Here is a 19,011-nt window from a genome sequence, read left to right on the forward strand (position 1 = left end):
GTGTGGCCACCCGGCCTAAAATAAATAACAAAACGAAAAAGTAAACAACGCATCAAGCTAACAGAAAGTAAATAAACATGCAACCAGTAACATTATCCTTAGATATTCGTTCACCAACCTACACACAACACAACAATGAAAAACGCAGACATCACCCCTCGGGTGTGACTCTGACATTTTACCGTTTCATACTTTTTTTTCCTTTTTTCAATTTTTACAATTTTCAATCTCTCAAACAAAATATCCACTTTCTGATATTCATCAACTCAATATGAGTTCATTGAATATTAAATCATTTTTCAAACCTTAAAATTCATTTTTTTTTCAATTAACTTGAAAAATTACAAAACTTTTATCAACATGGGGTCCGAGCAGTGCACATAACTCAACTGGCCAATATAAAACCCAGTGAAATATCCTACCTACGTATAATTTGTTATAAAATACAAATATGCAAGTTCAGACGTGAATTTGAAATAACCAATTAAATTCTAAATTTTTGGAAACACATTACAAATTTTTAATAAAATCTTAAATGCAATTTTCACGATCTACGAACATTAATAGAAATTGAGCGTCACTTACTATCTCTAGACGACGGAATTGAAACACGTGCACAAAAATCGAGGTGGTTGAATCGAAAATTGAGACGGACCAAACTTCGAGGTGGTTGATTTTTTAGTTTGGCCCGGTGATTTTCAAAGATCTTGACGCCGTCGTTCTTTCTCCCTTCTACGACGAATGACAGTTTGACCCCGAAACAGACAAAATCTGAGGTCGAAGTTTCGAAATCTCCGTATATATATACGACTGATTTTTAACAATACGGGGTGAAAGAGAAGATGAAACGAAGAGATTTTGGGTGGATTTTGTAGATGTCGAGGCTGCGGACCTTTTTCTCTTCTGCGTTGGTCGTCGAAAGCGAATCGTTCACGACGAATCCGAGTTTGAAAGTCGAAAGAAAAATAAAAAAAAAATTCATTAAAAATTTTGGCTGGTTTTTTAACGAGTTAAAAGATGATGAATAGTAAACAAAAATTAAAAAAATTATTTATATAAAGTCTTGGGACGAAATCGATATTTTGCATATTGTTTCGATCAACGATAACTTGACCATCTAGGCTTCAAAAGTGACGAATGAATACTCTGTTTCATCTAATTTTTTATTCCAGATCTAATGGTGTGGTTAATTTCTACAAATTTTATCTCTAAAATAATTTACATTTTTGGCCTGAGGTGACCCCTAAAATTGACGTCATTTTCATTTTTGACCATAATTCGACTTTCTGTGCTCCAAAAATAACAAATAAATAGTCCATGTTTAATAATTTTTTATTACGAACTCAATGATATAATCGAATTTTAAAAATTCTTGTTCTAGCAAAAAGTCATTATTTTAGCCTTGTTCAACTCGGTAATCAAAGATTTTGTAATTTTTCTATTCGGACTCGCATTTGAGTGTGCTTACACGCTGAAATTTATTTTTTTATCATTTTAAATCTAATGGTGATGTCAGATTTTCTTAAAAATGATCAAAAATCTCCTAAAATTTTACCCCTAAGTCCCACTTTCAAGATTTTTTCAAAATTTCACTATTTATTTTTTCTCAAGATACGAATTGAAAACTCGGAGTTTTACATCAATGTTAAACCACTTCATCCAACATCCCTACCTGTGCACACAATGGTGAATCCCAAGAAGCTTGGAGCACCCATTTGAAGCAAGGAGTACATCGAGATGAAGATGACTCTCCCCAAGGACGTAAAGAACTCAATGCATTATTTTGGTAGATCAATCCATTGAGTCTAGTCCTTGTGGGTATTTATTTTGTTAAATTTTTCTTTCTTTAATAAAAAGTGATTCTTGATTCCATCCCAAAACCAAGCTCTTGAGAAAAGCTGAGGACTCTACTCAAGAAAACAATTTCTAAGTTTTTCAAAGAATAAAATTTAGAGTTTGAATGACGTGCTACCTCATTTGAACAAATTGATTTAGGTGTTCAATTGATAGAGAAGTTTCATTTCGAGATAATGTTGTTCTCTTGATCTTAAGGTTTAGAATTTGTTCTAGACTTAAAAATTCTATGTAAGGTTTCAAGGTGAACTATAAACCTCAATTTGATAGTGAAACCCAAGACCCAAGAGTAGGGTACTTGGTAATGGATGTAGGCAAGTTGTCGAACCATTATAAATCTCGTGTCTTCTTTAAGATTATGCAATATGCCTGAATTTACATGAATGTCATGACATGCATATCAAGCATTAGATAAATTGTTTACTTTATGAATATGTGTTATATGCTATGCCAGAACTCAAACTAAATTAATCTTGTGCATCTCCATCATTGTAATATAGTCAAAACATAATTTAACTTGTGGGGTGGTTTTAAAAAAAAAATAATAATTTACCTATTCACCCCCCCCTCTAGGTTTAGACACGGTACAAAGCCTGTAATTTTAGTGTTAACTCCTTGGATTAGAAAGTTTAGTAATGAAAAAGTAATTTTAAAGAACCTAAGGTAGAGATCATTCACTCACTTATGTGTGAAGCTCCTACCACTAAATATCTAAACATGCATGAAACATCTTGAACTTATCTAAGCATGGTTCACCAAATCTAGTATAAAGGTGTAGAAGTCTACTTAAGCCTTGATCCGTAGGTGTTGGACAAGCCTTGAAGTGAACTCATGAATATTAAAGCAAATGAGAGAGATAAAAACTAAATTACAACAGAATTTAAGTTTGTTCTAGGCTTCTCCACTGTCCAATGAAAAGAAAAGTTAGCTTAAGGTCATAACAATGAAACAAGATAAAGAATTAGCAAACTATTGTATTCATTGAAAACTCAAATATTACACTATCTTCACTCTTACAAAATTACGAAACTTTAACGGAAAACTAAGTTAAACATGGAAAACTATATAAAAGACTAAGGGCCTTAGGTTAAAGAAAGAGGGCAAGGGAAAAGTCCCAAGGATCAAAGGCACTTTCTACATTAGAAAATGCCTTATTTATAGAAATTTGATGTTCTGGAAGGATCCATTTTGAGTCGCCTTATGCTTTACAATTAATGTCACGCACGGGAGAAAATTCCAAAATTTTAGGCGACCTAAGTCACCTTCGCAGCATCGTTGCTAGAGCTTACAAGACCGTTATTATCTTGGCTCCTTTGGCCCTGAGATTTGGCTAGCATGTTTCTTTAGTCCTCTAGATGGTATTGCAAAGTCGATTGGTTGATTTTGGGGTCCAACTTGATGATCTGATCTTTGTTTTGCACAATGAACACCAATAAGCCTTGTTCGGGGAGGAAGGATTATCTGGTGCACGCAAGCTGGCCCTGACACCCTTCTTTACAAAAAGTCATTAATCAGCGTAATTTGCTAAAGAGAATTGCTATTGCCACACCAATTCCTATGTAAATCGACATATTTTTTTTGCACACAGTTGGGGTGGCACTAGTAGAAGTTGGAGACAATAGCAGCTCTCTTTGCTAAATTGGTCACAAAATTAAGTTAGTCCGATTATTTTTTTATAATAATTATAATATACACCATGAGTAGGAAATGGTAATTTTTTTTTTTTTTTTTGGATAACTGGGTAACCCTGTAGACAGTGGACGGGGCCTGTATCTGGGCTTTGCCCAGTCCAGAGAGTATGGGCTTGTCCAAGGACTACACGGTATCGAACTCCCGACCTACGGGCAATAACTGCTTATAGGTCCTCAATTCTGACCTACGGGTTGGAAATGGTCATATTAACCCGCACTCCCACTTGGGCAAAATTGGTTGAAAAGTTTCGTTTGACCAATGAATATAGAACATCCAGAAACATCTTGAGAAAGATATTGGCAGCTTGACATTTTATTTTTATTTTTGCAATTTCAATCTACCAAATTTGGCATGAATGAGATTTTGGGTTATTTGGTCGAGTCAGTTGCGGTGGCGTTAAGTCGTGTGTCCCGAAACCCAGGGCATGATAGTATTAGAGCCTAAACGTTAGGCCCTGAGCAATATATTTCTTCTATTTAGAATTTAGTAAGTAGGCCTATTTTATTGTGCTAATGTGCTAATTATAACTTATACGTAAATGGTGTAAGAAATGACAATATTAATCTGTACTCCCATTAAGGTAAAATTGGCCGAGAAGCATCCTTAAGGTAATGAACATAGATCTCTTGAATGAATGATTAATAATCATTGACTTTATTTATCGTTGATTTTGATCTCTTGTTCTAATGAATGATTGTAATAGTTGATTAAAACATATATTTGTTCAATTATTGTTTATAAAATTTGCATGAACATCGGTGGATGATAAGTATGAGCAAAGTAGGAAGTAGCCACCAATGCAGAAGCCATAGGCAAAGAGCACAAATATGGTTAGATCCTAACAAAATTTAAGAGGCAGAAATGGTGAAAACCAGAGGGCACCGAGAGTCCCTGCTCGCAAGGAGCAGGATGATATATGCTCTCAAGGAGCGGGATGACATCATGCAGATATTTAGGCAACATGATGAAGACCTTGAAGAAAGTTCTTTATTGTCTCCTCACTCTCAAGGAGCTGCTCCACACAATACCTGTTTCGAACCCCACAATGAGCTTTTACTCTTAGTTAAGGCCATCAATATTGGTAAAACAACGGGCAATGCATTATCTTCGTAGACTTCTCTTTAACCATCTCATGCATCAAAATTCATTATCACCACATGATCCCAATAAACATGAAATACGAGTATCACAGCAAATACACATAATTCAAACTTAAAATCAGTCTGAGTCATAGTAAATGGAACGAATCTATTTTCAGCATATTTTGACGTTGATGCCTTCTTGTTACTCCTTAAGAAAAACACAACTGATCAAAATTCATTCATGATGTTGATATTGAAAAAGAATAACATTGAGAATCATATATTCTTAAAACTGAATTAAGTCTGGGCCATAGAAAAGAGAACAAACCTTTTTTCATCGTATCTTGAGTCTTGACGTGATGGCCTCTTGTTACCCCTTAAGAAAAAATACAATCGAATGTTATATTGATAGTGAAAATGAAGAACACCCAGAATCATACACACTTCAAACTGAAATAAGTTTGAGTCGGAGAAAAGAAAATGAATAGGAAAATGCCAAAGTAACATTAAACTTGACATAGATTCTCACATTGCTGACGTGGATGTATGTACGGAACCATAAATGCTTTTCATCAAGATAGGAGTGAAAAACATCTATGGTTATGTGTTCACCTCTACATCAGCAATGTGAGAATCGATGTCAATTTTAATGTTACTCAAACGAATATTTTTTTGTCATTTCATGGCGTTAACAGTCTTCTGGTACTGTTTGAGAGAAAACACAACTAATCACCATGTTTATATTTAAAAATAATAACATTGAAAATCATACACTTTTCAAACTAAAATGAGTCTTAAGTCATAGGAAAGAAAACAAACCTTTTTTCCTTTGATGAAGCAATGTAACCTCCATTCGAATTAATAAACAAAAATCATAGAACTCCACTTTTGGATATCACTTCTCACTAGATCCTCGTGAGCATGCATGTATTTTACAACCAAAATATTTGTAATTCACAATCCACAGAAAAAAATATTAAAGGTTAAAACCTCTATAGCCATATAGAGCACTATACACATTCAAATTGAGATCTTAAACTTTTTGGTCATCTTATAAATTTAAATATAAAACATTTAACAAAACCAATTCGATATTCAAATTGACATTGTTCTAAAACATTCGAGAACATCTCCAATAGTTAAATCTACAAATAAAAATTAAAAAAAAGTTAGCCATTTATATCTTTTTGAAATTAGAAAGAGAAGACATAAATATTGAACTGAAGATAACAACAGACATCAACAAAAAGTACCTTTTCATATCTTCAGTAAAATTGTGTCCTAAATTTGGGCCATTCAGTGATTTCCAATAATCAGATATGCATATATTCCTACTCAGCTTTGCAGGTCAACGTTCTCCACAAGAATCAAATAAATCTGCAAATAAAAATTAAAGAAAAGTTAGCCATTTATATCTTTTTGAAATTAGAAAGAGAGCAAATAAATATTGAACCAAAGATATTAACAGGCATCAACAAAAAGTACCTTTTCATTTCTTCAGTAAAATTGTGTCCTAAATTTGGGCCATTCGGTGATCTCTGATAGTCAGATCTACAAATGTTCCTTCTCCACTTTGCAGGTTAACTTTCTCAAGGATCTCATCTATAAGCACATTATAACAATTTAGATCCTTATTAAAAATATCCATCACTCTCCCTAAGACAATACAATCACATAATGGGGACAAAAGTACTCTGAGGAATAGCTGGAGCTGAAGTATTGTTTGAAAGAACTTCAAAAGTACTCTAGGGTAGGATATGAGTATGGGAATTAACTGAGTACTGCCAGAAGTACTTTTGGGCTACATTGGTATTTGAGAACAACTTGATTTGCTAAAACAAGAATCAGAATACCCTTATATTCAACCAATTACTGTTTTTAGCCCCCCTAATGTTATAGTATGACCCTAAACACGTTTACTGAGTTGTGAACTATAAAAATTATTAGAATATCTATTTAAACTAAAATTTTCCCAAAATTTTGGCGAAACCTCAGCTAAAAGTTGGAGTTATGGAAATATCATTATCTGTATAAAATATTTTAAACATCCATTTTATAAATTCAATTCATCCCATTCTATGTACCATGTTATAAGTAGCATACATATCTTAGGAAAAATATCATAACATAAATATTAAAACTGATATTGTTATAAAGTGCATAATATTGCATCCAATTGATGTATATAAAAACCAGGGATCCTTGTTGTCTTGTAGCCTTTCTTCATATGTTTATCCTCAAAATCAATTTGCTCAACTTCATCAGCCCATAAAAATCTGTTTGCATGATTTTGTAATTGAAGAAGAAATGAAGTAAAAAACAGGAGTTTACATCTAATTTATAATGTGATAGTAGTTATTTGTCTTAATACAGGTTATTGTCTTCCAAGATGAGCGTTGTAAAATTTCCTGCCCTAGTTAACTTTGGTTGTGGCATGATGAGTACCATCCCCCTCCCACATTAACAATGAGATGCTATCAGAACTAAATTCAAAAGTTCCCAACAAAACATGATTATTTAAATTTAAATCAACGAATAATCAGAACATCATAAGTTACGTAGACAAATTTAATCAAACATATTTTAAGCATAACTAGAGCTTAAAATAGGTAGGATTTTATCTGATATCCAAGTGGTTTGAAAATTGATTTTAGCAGGTTTGGATCGTTGCAGTAGATTCGAATAAAAAAATGGATCAAATATGGTTTAACATTTCTTAACTTGATCAGATTCGGGTTGAATACAACTCCAATTCGGATCTGAATGTTATAGTACTTATTGAGTTGTTTAGTGTTTACGCTTCATCTCAAAACTTACATGTTCTCTTTTGCTCAGCTCATGCCTCTCTCAATTAGGGTTTTAGCAAGTCAATCTTCAGTGCTTCTCTGCTTGCGTATGTGAGATCTCTTCCAAATCACTCTCTGCATTTAACTTTTTCAGTTTCCTAGTTTCATCATCTCTGTTTATTTTAAATATCTTGTTTCTAGATATTTTGGATAACTTGTGGAGTTGATTTGCTCGATTTTTTAACACATGTGTCTAGATTTTTTCTTGATAGGCATTGTCGAGATTTAATCTTGAAGATTTAGTATCTTGTTGATTATTCTGGTATTGGCTATCAATCCAATCTAGATGTTACAAAATTTCAATTAGAATCGGTAATTTTCCAAAGATCCAGTTCTTGTAACATGCTCTAACTTGTTCATGTATTATTTCTATACCGCTGACTTTGATATTCGGTTAACTTTTTAGGGGAGGCTTTGATCTGAAATACAGGACAGTCCCTACTTTTCTCCTTAAACCTATATTCTCTTTCAATGTAAATCTCTCATATCTCAAGAAAATAAAGATCTGTGGTTTTGCTATTGTTATTGGAAATTTGGATTCCATTATTTATTTCTAGAGATCCATGTAATTCGTTTTTGGAAAGTAGAGAAATCAATTTGAGTATTTTGGATTTTCTTTCTCTTTGGGACAAATGGGTATCTGAATCTATCTCAGAAGGAGCTTTCTAACACCACACCTAACTCTTCCTAACTATAGCTCTGATTTTGAACATAGATGTTAATAATAGATATCAGAATGGGGGTGAGAGAAGTGGGATGATAAAAAGGTTTGAGTGCAAATTGCTAATCCTATCCTTGTGCCTGGGAGTGCATGCGAACTTGTGTAAAGGGGATTACCAATAGTTGTGATTATAAGGTGGAAATTTTTAGATTTTGTGGGGGTGTTGTATGGTCTGGACTACCCTTGAATTTCGATTTGAAAACTCTAGAGATAAATAAAGTAAGTCATGTTAGAGACTTTTATACGTTTGTGGAACTTGACTATTACTACCACTACAAGAAGGAAGATGGATCACCTTTTAAAAGGGTGTCCTTCCCCCTGTTTTAATAAAGTTGGTGTCTTGTTCTCTAAAACCTTCTTTATCAAAGGGTTGAGTTTGAATTTTGTTTTTCTTTTGATTTGAAAAAGGATTTTTCAAACAACTAATTTTTGGTAGGTGACGAGCAGATGCCTTATAAACAGCAAAAGAGAAACATGAAAATTTAAGGTCCCTTTGGTTCTTTCTCGATTTCTTTAAATAGGATTTTGAAGATTACTGATTGTTATCCAAATTATTATTCATTTAGTAAATGCAATTTCTAATTCTTCAAATTTTTTGTATCTTTATATAGGTCAAAATCAATGTCCAATGAAAATAGGGATCATTGTGCTTAAGGAAAGTAATTCTAATAATGACGTAGCGGAACGTGAAGTAAATCACGATTATGAACAAGGAAGAAGATCACCGTCTTCAACCAGTAGGATTACACGAATCCAGAAGAGGAAAAGGTCTGAAACCTTTAAAAAAAATAGAATTTATTTATTTATTATTATTAATTTTCGGATTTAGAACTCCTTATATAAATAACTTCGTCATAACAACTTAGAAACGTACAAAAATATTAAAAATTAACATTTCTAACCTATCTATAACATAATAGTAACTTTCTAATCCTATTGCGACTCAATTTGGATACTTCTAAACACTTCTAATTAGAGTCTAAATAATAAAAACGAATTTTAAAACAAATTAGAAACTAACAAGGAATTGTACACCTAACATAACTATGAAATTGGAATCCTATTAGAACTAGAAATAGAAATAGAAATCCTATTAAAACTCTAACTAAATTGTAGATGTCCTACATCAGTCCCTTCTACTTGAAAAGAACTCGTCCTCAAGTTAACTAACGGTAACCAATGAGAATTTGGAGCATAATACTCAAATAAATCTTATATGTTGAAAATCCTCAAGATAGCCATATCATTAGGAAGATCAATGACATAAGCATTGTCATTAATTTTCAGCAAGATCTTGAATGGTCCAATTTTCTTCTGCTTTAATTTGTTGTAAGTGCTTACTGGAAATCTCTCCTTGCAAAGATGAACCACAACCATATCACTCTTTTTGAAAATCTTTGGCCGACGGTGTTTGTTAACGGTAGCTTTATACTTGCTAGCTGATCCTCCAACTGCTTTTTTTGCATTAAGCATGATTGAAGTCATCTTTTCAACCATGTTATCTGCAATAATGCTCATACTAGGTAACTTTGGTAGTGGAACTAAATCCAATGTCTGTGTGTAGGAAGTCGACAATACACAATCTCAGATGGTAATTTCCTAGTAGAAAGACTAACCACATTATTATACACAAACTCAGCTTGAGCAAGAGCAAGGACCCACTGTTTAGGTTTCTCACTAGACAAACTCTGCAAAATATTGCCCAAGGTTAGGTTTACCAGTCTGACCATCTGTCTGTGGATGACACATACTATTGAACTACAATGATGTATTCAATCATCTCCACAAAGTACACCAAAAGTGACGTAAGAATTTATTATACCGATCAAAAGTGATAGTCTTGGGTATACCATGTAAACGCACAACTTCTTTAAAGAACAAGTTGGCAATGTTGGTAGCATCCGATGTCTTCTTGCATGTAATGAAATTTGCCATCTTTAAAAACTTATCAACAACAACGAAAATAAAATCCATACCTCATTGAGTTCACGGAAGACCCAACACGAAGTCCATAGAAAGATAATCCCATGGTGCATAAGGTATTGGTAATGGGGTATAAAGACCGCATTCTATGTTTGACCTTTGGATATTTGGCAAGTGTAACATCGTTGTACATACTGTCCCACATTTCTCTTCAATTGTGGCCAAAAATACCATTTTTCAACTAGAACTATGGTTTGTCACGCCCCATATGACCTCCAAGTCCTCCACTATGCTTTTCTCGAATAATGTGTTCTCATAATGAGCTCTTGGGGATACATAACCGAGTTCCTTTAAACATAAAACCATCCTGAATTTGGTATTCACCTGAACTTGGTTGTCATTCATCATTAAAGTTTTCATCATCAACATATAAATCTTTCAAATAATCAAACTCAATAACCTCACTTTTGATTTTGGTATTGGCCATTCCCAGATAGTCCTTGCTTTATCTTCATCAACTTTAATTCCCGAAACACTTGCCACGTACTCCAGAAAAATAAGACTATCAGTGATAAATCTGCACTTCTTGAGATTGATGTACAAGCTATTCTTTTGAAGTACAGTGAACACATCCCATAAGTGTTGAACATGTTCTTCCTCATTACAACTATAAATTAATATATCATCAAAATAAACAATCACAAACCGTCCAATGAAGGTTTGAGTACATGAGTCATCACCTTCATAAATGTACTTGGTGCATTGGACAACCCAAATGGCATCACCAACCATCCATACAAACCCTCTTTAGTTTTGAAAGTTGTTTTTCATTCATCACTTGGTCTGATGCGAATTTGGTGGTACCCACTCTTTAGATCTATTTTAGAAAATACCTAAGACCCATTTTAGAAAATACCTAAGACCCCTATAGCATATCAAGCATGTCATCTAGTTGTGGTATAGAGAACCTATATTTCACGATTATTTTGTTGATAGCTCTACTATCTATGCACATCCTCCAACTCCCATCTTTCTTTGAAGTCAACAAAGTTGGGACAACACATGGGCTCATACTTTCCCTGATCAATCCCTTACAAATCAATTCTTCAACTTGATTATGCAGGATTTCAAATTCTTTTGGGCTCATCCTATAATGTAGTCGATTAGGCAAGCTTGCACAAGAACCAAATCAATATGGTGTTGAATATCTCTCATAGGAAAAAGTCCATCTAGAAGGTCTTTAAGTACAATCCTCTCAAATTCAACCAACAAAGGTCTCACCCTTATAAGGACTTCTAGAACCTTATCTTCTTCACTTTTCATTACTAAGGCATGCATCTCTCCTATTTCCTTAGACTCTTGTAAGATGTCACTAACGAATAGAAATGATTACCCCTCCACTTTAGTAATTTTAGGACAATTCTCTCCTTTCATAGGGACAAGGAAAATTTTAATCCCATCCTTATAGAACATGAAAGTGTTGCTCTTGCCTTTATGGGTAGAATCTACATCATACTGCCAAGGTCTACCTAATAGCATATGGCAAGCATCCATATCAACTATGTCATAAGTAACTATATCCTTGTAAAATTTTCCAATTGAAAATGAAATTTGATATCGTTCAATTACCTTTGTTTCACCTACCTTCTTGATCAAATCAATTGTGTATGAAGCGGGATGTTTCTCGATCCTCACTATAGCTTGTCAACCATGGTCTTAGACACAATGTTTTCACTACTACCACCATCTAGTATCAAATCACAAATCCTTTGGTTGATTGTACAACTAGTCCTGAAGATGTTATGCTTTTGTGGGTCGATTTTTTGCCTTGGTATACACATCAGCCTACAAACAAGAAAAACTCCTTCATCTTCGTGAGTCCAAGTCTCTTGTTCTACTTCTTCCACTTCTTCAGGATTCGATTCAACATCATCTACTACTTTAGCATGAGTTGTTAGGTTGGCCATTGGACGTTATAGGCACTTGTTAGAATGATGTCCCGGTTGATTACAATGATAACACTTATTTAGTTGTAGGTGAGCATAAGGATTTGAAGATGAACCCCGATTAGTGTTGGCTTTTGCAATTGACTTAGCTTGACTACTCCCAGAATCTCAATTTGTAACATGTGTATGGGTATTTCCTCGATTCAGTTCCAGTTTCGATATTGTCGTGGTGATTACAATCTTCCCAAAGGCCTGATTATGCTAACTTGGATAATCCAATTGGGTTTCAACTCTTATTGCTAACTGAATTGCATCATTCAAAATGTAAACATGCTGTAACGAAACCCTTTCTTGGATGGCCATGTGCAATCTACCGAAAAACCTACCTACTTATTGTGATTCTGTTTCAGCAAAGATCATTATGGGCTGAAAGTCGAAATAATTCAGCAGCATAATCCCGAATTGAGTGATTTCCTTGACAACAATTTTGGTACTATTAGAATAGTACTTGATCATAGTCCATAGGGAAGAAGCGTGTCCTGAATAGTTGTTTCATTCTCTGCCAAGTTCGGATTAGGGCTTTCGCTTGTCGAGTTCGTGACAACTGCAACTACTCCCACCAAGTCGAAGCTCCTTCTTTAAGCTTGTAAACTACAAGCTTAACTTTCTTTTCTTCTGCAATATCCATGTAATCAAAAAAATGTTCCACCTCCAAAAGCCAATTGAAAAATCCTCTATATGGAGTTGACCATTGAAAGAAGGAAGATCAACCTTAATACGAAGATCTAAATCTTGCATTGCACCCCTTCGTTCACCTTGTTGAAGTACTATATCATCAATTTTTTCATCACTAAACCCACTTTCATGGGCTCGCCTACGAATGCTCATAACCCTCAATCCTTGAACATGTTGATCTCTATCATTAGGTATGATTCGTTCACTACCTTGGATCTGATTCTTATGCAAAACCTGAGTCAACTGGTAAATGGTAGTGTGTACGGTTTGCAACGACCATTGAGTCTCTCGTTGGAAGGATTTGAAGGTTGCTATCGTTATGACTCGAGCTGGAACATCATCCATGAGATTTGTCGAACTTGATCCATCTTTTGTTGTCATAGGACTGAGGAAATTGCGCTCTAAAACCAATTGACGTAGCGGACCGTGAAATAAATCACGAATATGAACAAAGAAGAAGATCACCATCTTCAATCGGTAGGATTACTAGAATCTACAAGAGGAAAGGGTCTGAAACCTTTAAAAAAAATATAATTTATTTATTTAATATTATTAATTTTCATATTTGAAGCTCCTTATATAGATAATTTCATCATAACAACTTAGAAACCTACTAAAATACTAAAAATTAACATTCCTAACCTATCTATAGCATAATAGTAACTTTCTAATCCTATTGCAACTCAATTTAGATACTTCTAAGCACTTTTAATTAGAGTTTAAACAATAAAAATGAATTTTAAAATAAATTAGAAACTAACAAGGAATTGTACTCCTAACATAATTATGAAATTGGAATCCTAATAGAACTAGAAATAGAAATAAAAATCTTATTAAAACTCTAACTAGAATTGTAAATGTCCTACATCAAATAATGAGTTGGATAGTAAAATAAAAAGATTGGATCATAGGGAACTCCAAACATACAAAGACAATCAATTTTCAAATAGAAAAGGATTGGAGAAATATTTTTTTTATTGATCATATTAGACTAAATCTTTAATCTAGGGCAATGCCAATGAGTATGAAATTCAAACTCTGAACCAACCCAATAGTAACAAGCTGCAATTAAGGAACATAACACACATGAAAGCGTACAAATGATAATTGTGTTGGAGGGGGCATACACATGGTATAAGAATGGTGTAACATTATCTTCTGGGGTTTCACCAGTAATTGAGCAATTCCTCAATATTCTGCAAAAACAACACAACCTGAATCAGTACCGAACACCAACACAAATATGTAAGTGTTGGACACACTAATACTCAGAAAATTGTACATCATTATGCAACATGTTTGTATATTTTCTTTGATATAAAAAAGGCAAGTTATCCAAATATTTACAATGTCGGTGGAAATGCAAGATGAAACCATGAAAAGACAGGTAAAAGATACGAGAAAATCGAAAATCAAAATTTTAAAATATAAAATTATATAATCTAAAATAATTTTGGCGCACAAAATTTTCAACCATTAAGGGTAGAAAATCGGAATTTTTTATTTGTAAAAAAAATTATTTTTTTAATTTAAAACATATTTTCTGCCCTTTAAGGGCCGTAATGGGTTCCTATCGATAATTTTGTGAAAATTAGTACTTTTTTACGAATTAATTTTTTTATAGATTTTTTTTTAATAATTTCCCCTTTTAATATTAATACCTTTTCAGTGATTTTAGTCTATCATATGTAGTTTTGGTTGTTTGGCAATATGCCTAGGGAGACTGCTAAGTATAAAATGTGATTGTGGTAGCATGGCTGAATTCGTTTTGGGGTCTCATGTTGAGCATAAGATTCATATATGGACTAGGAGATGATTTTTACCTTCTAGTGCTCATTGGACACTAGAAGATGTCATGCATTCAAATGAAAATATCTTTCTACATATTAGGTTCTTCTATTTTAACGTGATTTAGATTCCCTTATCCACATCTTTGCGAATTTTCATGAACTGGGTGTAACTGAAATTTGGATATGAAGATGGGTGAATTGAAGAGCTAAGAAATTTCTAATAAGAAATGAATGCTTCGTGAAAATTTAGGAGTAACCCCTTTGGTGATAAACCGAGGGAAAGTCAATTGGTATAATTTGGTAATGTGTAATGAGGGTGAATTAATACCTATGCAAAAATGAGGAAGAATTAGAGCCTCGTTTCTAAGTATTTACAAATCAGATTAAATGGTTGAGTGAAGTTATGATAACTTAACCAAGGTTTAGGGAAGATTTAACATTGAGAAAGTACAACTCCTATGTTGTTTGTTATATGATAGGGCTCTTCCTTGGATTGCATTTAGCATATGGAATTCCATTTCAAGTTTTTTCTGTTATATTTTCTCTCTCCACCACTCGCATCTTTATGTCTCTGAAACTTGAGAGACTTCCTTCACTGTTTCCTCATGAATTCAATCTGAGTTTTTTGTAACACCTCCAATCAATCTCTTCTTTCTATATCAATTATTAACATATTAAATTTCTTTTCTTTTCAGTTCCAATTGGGTTTTATTTGGTTTCACTTCTTTTACTTATTCAGAATCTCAAGGTGTGTATCTAGGTCCCTTCGGATTGTGTTTGAGTGTTAGTCTCAGTGAGAAGTGAGTTTTCTAGGCCTTTTGTTTAATTGTAGCTCGGTGTTCACTGAAACGAGAGGGGTTTATTTTGAAGACCTCTTTGGAAGGTGGGATTGGGTTTCTAATCTTATGGGTAGTTTGTAACTATGTTTGTTTATTGTTGTTTTTGTTTTGTACTTTGTTTTGTTTCCTCTGTACTTTCTTTGGGGTTTTAGGTCATCTCAACCGTCCCCATTAATAAATTTCTTTTTAATCATAAAAAATAAAAATAAAAAGCATGTTGGATCAATTGATCAAAAGGGGCTTCACTGGTCTTAACTTTTGTTATCTTTGCAAGGTAGAGGGAGAGTAGACCAATCATATCCTGTTGCACTATCACTTTGCTCATCAGATTTGGTCTCATTTCATTTCTCTATTTGGGTTGGACTAGTGTTACCCTTCTTCAATTCATGACTTGTTTGAAAGTTGGTTGGTATAGGGCAATTCCTTCAATAAGTCCAAAGAATTTAAAAATAGGTGGGAAAGAAAGTTCTGTTAAAAAGGTGGTCTGGTCTGTATTGACTTTAGTGTACGCTTTACAAAGAATTTAGGGGTATCTTTTTTGAAGATTTTGTTGTGAGATGGGAAAGGTTTCTAATCTGGATTTAGAGTAGTTCTATGTATTAGGGCTGGTTTTTGGCCTAGTTTTCTTGTTTGTATCTCCCGGGCTAATCACCTCGATCTTAACCTATTAAAGAAAAAGTACAATGTGTTGGGCTCCCATGTATCATATTAGAAAATTTAATATACCATCTTACAAAGTAAAGAAAACCAAAAGCTTTACAACCCATATTCTGGGCCATAATATGCCCTGTTGGAAAGTATCATACACCTTGTTGGGAAAATATAATTTTTTTAGCACATAAAAGAGAATTTCATTATATAACTCAACAAAATTAATCTTTGTGTTAATTCTTATTAATGGATCAATAAGAAGATTATAAAAGAGATATTCTCACAAATAGTTGTCTTTTCAACCCATGAACCATTAAAACCTGAAAAATCAAAATTGAATTTAAAAAATAAAAGATCATCATAGAACCTTACCTTTAATGGAACAATAGAACACAAAGCCCCTACGGAAGCAACATTTTTCCCAAACCACCCATCCCAAGCAATATAAGAATTCGCCAAAATGCAACATGCTTCGCTAAACATCTCCAACACCTGTTAAGGCAATTAAGGCAAATATTATGTTTGTGTGGTGCGTGTGTAGGTGGGTAGGTGAGTGTATGGGCATGGGTGTGTCTGTGTGGAACTCTAATGATGTCACAATACAACAATATTGAAATCACATTATTATTGTCAATGGAAAGGTTCGAGGTAAGCTGAACAGACCCCTAACCCAACCCTAAAGAAGCTTGTGCACTAGTCTAACCCTCTGCCCTATCAGGCTTGAACTTGCTAAGCCCAATCCTACATAGTAGGGGTTGGATTTGGCTTTAATTAGTTTCATGCATCCTGTTCACCAAGCCTTTGCCCTAAGCATGATAAAAACAATGATTGCAAAGCTAATGCACCAAGAAACAATATGCAAATACTACTGTAAACAACAATGAAGTTCTTTCATTGTTTATGATTTACTACAAGGACCTAAATACCTTGAGAATCTCTATCTACTCGAGACCTAGAAGCCTTAGAAGAACATGATGTGTTACACTTCTTAGATTGATACTGAAAAAAGAATCATAGAAGGTTTAACAAGCATTTCCACTTTGCTTTCTCATTTAGATTTCATTAAAACCCTTCTCTTATGGGTAGAATATAAAACTTCATATATGAAATTTATAAGTACCGTGTTTTATCTGTTTCATCATATAATTTTAGTCGTTGCCAAGAAAGAAGAAACTCAATTGAAAATATAATAAGTTTCTCTCAATCAGGGTTTAAAATGGCATATCAAAGGAATGTTTTGGTCAAGGAAAAAATCGATAATGTATCGATTGATACATTCCAATACATTCAGCCAACATTGGTACATATTGGCCACATTTGGCCAACATTGGTACGTATTGGCCACTAGATTCTGATATTTTGAGTCGTGCTCTCTAGTGGTTTTCATCCTAAAATATAGTGTAAATGCTAGATATTGCCTAGAATAGAGGAAGTCTTGAATTTAAAGTACCACACAAAACAAAAACCCAAGATGGATTAATAAACAATAAAGGAAAGAAATAAAGATCAAAACACAAGATGGGAACATAAAACCACGGATGAAATAATAAACAAAATCCCAAACAAGTTCCCAAGAGCATATGCTCCATTTTAATGATAATATATAAAAAAATCAGTATTCCTCCCAAAATAATCTCTAATTTCTATTGGTTATATTACATTATATATAAATAAATAAATAAAAGTAAAAGATGAAAATCTCAGTAATTTCAATTTCTCATATATTTATTATATATACATTTATAGTGGTCCCTAGCCATAGTTTAAAACCATGTATCTCATCTTGTCTCACTACCCACTGATATTGAGTTGACTCATCTAAGTCATCTCATCTCAAATGATTCAAACAGTTTAAAGTGGTTTAAATTTATTTAATATATTTATATTTATATTTAAATAATTATAGTGTTCTTATAATAAGGTTAATTAATACATTTAGCAAAAACAATATTTTATATAAATAAATAAAAACATTTAATAAATTAACAGGAACAAAAACCCAGGTTGACTAGGCCAAAATTTTAATAATATTGGATGAGTCATAAAAGAATGTCCCTAACCCGACTATTGAAATAAATCTATCTATCCCTCACACCAAGGATTATTCATGGGAAGACAACAGCTGAGCTCAATTGGGATTTTGAGAGAAAAATTATTGTTGCTTTGTGGAAAACAACAGCCCACCAGTTTCTCATTTATTCCATTTGGATTTTTAGTTGAGTGTTAGTGTCTCACAAGGGCAGGAGAGGAACTAATTCCAAAATTAACAAAAAATTCACACCAATAAAAGAGAAAACAAAAACAAACCCTAAAATCAAGGGTTGAAATAGAGGAGGATCCCTATGAGCGAAATAAAAATCCTAAATTCATCTCTCTTTCTCTGCAAATGTGATCTCTTCACAAGCCAACAATCAATTAAATTGAGAAATAGAATACATGGTGAGGGGTATTACCTGCGATCTCCGCTTTCTGATCTCTAATAAGGTCTCATGTTCGATTTCTGAATATTCGAGCATCCTTAGGTAGAAAAAAAAAATATTGACAGTGGAGATTGGAGAATCATCTTTTAAATCATTCACCTCGTAGGATGAGCAGTTTTTCGAAGAAAGAGAGGAGAAAATTGTGCCCACTTTCTCCTTATGTGTAAAGCAGATATTAAAGTTTAAATAAAATGACATTAATACCCTCTTCAAGATAAGGATTTAACAAACTCTCTCTCTCTCTCTGGCTACGAACGTAAAAGTGAAAAAAATAATATAGTTGAAGTAATAAAATTGAGATTAAAATGATAAATGATAAAAATAAAATATATTAAAAAGATAAAAGAGAAAATATAATAAAATTAAGAGATATGAAGAATAAATAAAATAAAGTGGATCCCAAAAAATTATAAGTTGATGGAAGAGTATTATTCAAAAAATTAAGATTAGAG

General features: G+C 33.3%; 1 long non-coding RNA gene across 10 annotated transcripts; it reads right to left on the reverse strand.

Moving 5' to 3' along the window:
- Positions 1 to 3,667: 3,667 nt before the first annotated feature.
- LOC147384393 (uncharacterized) lies at positions 3,668 to 18,723 on the reverse strand. 10 transcript variants are annotated; one of them, XR_015172503.1, is made up of 8 exons: positions 18,533 to 18,718; positions 16,452 to 16,571; positions 13,927 to 13,995; positions 6,114 to 6,230; positions 5,882 to 6,005; positions 5,448 to 5,773; positions 4,957 to 5,004; positions 3,671 to 4,836 (listed from the first exon to the last, which is right to left on the reverse strand). It is a non-coding gene; the product is annotated as an uncharacterized LOC147384393 (long non-coding RNA). The 10 variants fall into 10 exon arrangements; XR_015172504.1 differs by having other exon boundaries at positions 3,671 to 4,852; XR_015172501.1 differs by having other exon boundaries at positions 3,669 to 4,852; positions 4,957 to 5,773; positions 18,533 to 18,723.
- Between the last annotated feature and the right edge of the window lie 288 nt (positions 18,724 to 19,011).

This window comes from Akebia trifoliata, chromosome 15 (assembly GCF_017979445.1).
Source record: "Akebia trifoliata isolate Shusen 1 chromosome 15, ASM1797944v1, whole genome shotgun sequence".
Taxonomy (NCBI): domain Eukaryota; kingdom Viridiplantae; phylum Streptophyta; class Magnoliopsida; order Ranunculales; family Lardizabalaceae; genus Akebia; species Akebia trifoliata.